The 3,021-nt window shown below is 43.4% G+C and overlaps 1 pseudogene; it reads left to right on the top strand.

The window, feature by feature from the left end:
• The first annotated feature begins 770 nt into the window (after positions 1-770).
• Positions 771-2,058, top strand: LOC129404830 (craniofacial development protein 2-like; annotated as a pseudogene).
• Positions 2,059-3,021: the final 963 nt, after the last annotated feature.

Here is a 3,021-nt window from a genome sequence, read left to right as displayed (position 1 = left end):
CACCTGACAAAAACAGGAGTAACACAAAAGGAGCATGGATCAAAACTGTGACCTTATCCCAGGGATTAAAAACATCTTTCTTTGTAAATTTCACAAAAGTATATAGACTGTGGATACCTTCAAGTACCCTCCTAGGGCTTTGTTAGGATCCCATTAAGAAGGTCTGACGTTGAAGTTTCATAGTGTGCATTAAAATTGTCAGTGTAGTCCAAGGGTTACATCCCTGAAGAGCAACCACTTCAGATGGTTTCATGGAGTGATTCACCAAACCTGTAAGGAAGAGTTTAATCCAGGGCTACTTAAAGCTCTGAAATGTAAAAATAAGTATATTTTGAAGTTTTTTTTAAAAAAACAGATTAATACTGAAATTTAAACCCTAAACAGGAGCAAAGGATATAAATTTTAGACAAAACTAATACATAATATAATATATACATAATATATTATATATACTACATATGAGTATATCATATATACATACTACGTATGAGAACACCTGTAAGGGTGATTGGAGGCCACCCTAAAAGCCTCCATCCCTCTTAGAGAGCCCGACAAGCTACCGAGACTACCCCGCCCACACGGCAGAGTTTGGCAAGCTATCTGTGGCATATTCGATATGCAAAAAACAGTAACAACAATGGGCCTCATTTGCCTGACACCAAAAGAGCCCCCAACATGGCAGTGTTACGAAGGATGAGCAAAGAGAGGCTGATAACATCTCAGGGATGAACTAGACTACTAAAACGAAGAAGGACTAAAATGATTGCACTTTCAATGCACATACGCTGGCATCAAAAGCATCCATCCAGGACCTGATGGTGCAAGCACAGAAGATCAAGTATGACCTCATTGGTCTGACTGAAACGAGAAGGCGTCAATTACATCATGCCATTTTCAACACTGAAGAAGAACTGTTCCTCGGAACAAGCGACAACAGAGGCATTGGTGGCGTCGGTGTCCTTGTCAACACAAACTTGGCCATGAGCATTGTCTCATTCAAATGCCTAACAAGCTGAAGCAGATGATTACGCTTGAATAGATGTGGCTCACTGCTGGCAGTTTCTATCTTTGTCATCTACACACCAACATCCAACTACGATGAAGAGAAATTGATGAGTTCTACATGGAGCTGGAGAAGTTCTATAAAGAAGACCACACCTTCTACAAGATCATTATCGGTGATTTTAATGCTAAGATAGGACCGAGAAGGTCGCCCGAAGAACTCCACATTGGGACCCATGGCCTAGAATGGAACGAGCAGGGTAAGAGACTGAGTTCATCATGTCGATCAAGACCATCCATGGTAATTCACATTTCCAGAAGGCTGAATCTAAACGTTGGACATGGGAGTCTCCCGGTGGACAGTTCCACAACAAAATTGACCACATCATATTCAATCAAAGGTTTTGCCTGACCGATGTCGCTGTTGTCCCAAAATTCGAAATGGGATCGATCACCGTCTCTTTCGTGCAAAATTCTACTTCACAGAGTGGGGAGAGAGGTCTGCAAAGTTTAAGAAGAGAACTCCCAGAAGGACCACCAACTGGGAGCTCTTTGGCACTATTACAGCAACATGGGAAAATGCCGTCATTGACAACATCGATGAGGAATACGATCGACTGGTTCAGCACCTCCATGAATGCTCGAAGAATGCTGAGAGTGGGAAAGCCACAAACAGGCACCTATCTTTGGAAACTCTTGAGCTCATTCGTCAATGTGGTTTGGCACGAGCCTTGGGCAATCACAAGCTGATGTCCGAGCTTGGAAAGCTGTGCAAAGAAGCGATAAAGGAGGCCCTCACAGAGAGAAGAGCAGCAGTGTTGGCTGATGCAGCAGGAGCTGGGAAAAGTATTCACAACACTCACCTGTCCTTCGCCAACTACAAGACCAAGATGACTGCCCTCCGATGTCCTGGTGGATCTATCACATCTTCCAGAAGGGCAATAAAGAGGATTATTCATGACTTCTACCCGGATCTCTTCGACAGCCATGTCCTACCTGCTTACATACCAAATTCTGCAAGATGGATATGTTGTTCCTAATGTCCTCCCTTCAGAAATCCGACACGCCATTTCATCAGTAAAGATGCATTCAGCACCTGGTCCAGACAAGGTCAGATTCAAACACCTGAAGAATCTGCTGCCAGTACTCGTTCATACACTGGCTCGGCTCTTCACATGCTACCTGTCTAAAGGCAAGGTTCTGTCCCAATGGAAAACCAGCAGGACCATTCTGTTGTACAAGTAGGGAGACATCCAGGACATCGGCAACTATCACCCAATCTGCCTGTTTTTCGTGATCTACAAGTTGTTCACTCAAGTCATCCTGAATAGAATAGGCAGAACACTAGATGAAGGACAACCATGTGAGCAAGCAGGGTTCCGAAAAGGATTCAGCACGATTGACCATATACATACAATGACCAAGCTCATTGAAGTTTTGTGAGAGTTCAAGATGCTGCTCTATCTAACGTTCATCGATTTAAAGAAGGCCTTTGATTCTGTTGAGACTGAAGCGGTCATCGAAGCCCTAGCCAAATAGGGCGTTCAAACTCAGTACATCAGGATCCTCCATGAGCTGTATTACGGATTCACTGCCAGGATCTCACCATTCTACAAGGAAGTGATCATTGACGTAAAGAGAGGGGTTTGGCAGGGTGACACCATTTCTTTCTTTTTTAAAAAAATTTATTCTTTTATTGAATCACCATGTGGAAAGTTACAAAGCTTTCAGGTTTAAGTCTCAGTTATACAATGCTCGAACACCCATCCCTTCACCAGTGCACATATTCCACCACCAAGAATCACAGTATACCTCCCCCCCCCCCAGCTCCCCAGACCCCCATCCCGTCTGTGTAACTGATAAATTTCACTTTATTTTCACTTTACTTTGATTACATTCAATATTTCAACAAAGAACTCACTATTATTGGGGGCGATACCATTTCACCAAAACTCTTCAGTGCCACCCTTGAGAATGTCATGCGACGACTGGAATGGGAAGGAATTGGAGTGAAGATAG

The sequence above is a fragment of the Sorex araneus genome, chromosome 5 (genome assembly GCF_027595985.1).
Source record: "Sorex araneus isolate mSorAra2 chromosome 5, mSorAra2.pri, whole genome shotgun sequence".
NCBI classification, from domain to species: domain Eukaryota; kingdom Metazoa; phylum Chordata; class Mammalia; order Eulipotyphla; family Soricidae; genus Sorex; species Sorex araneus.
Note: the sequence above shows the minus strand (reverse complement) of the source record. Positions and strands in the feature narration are given on the sequence as shown.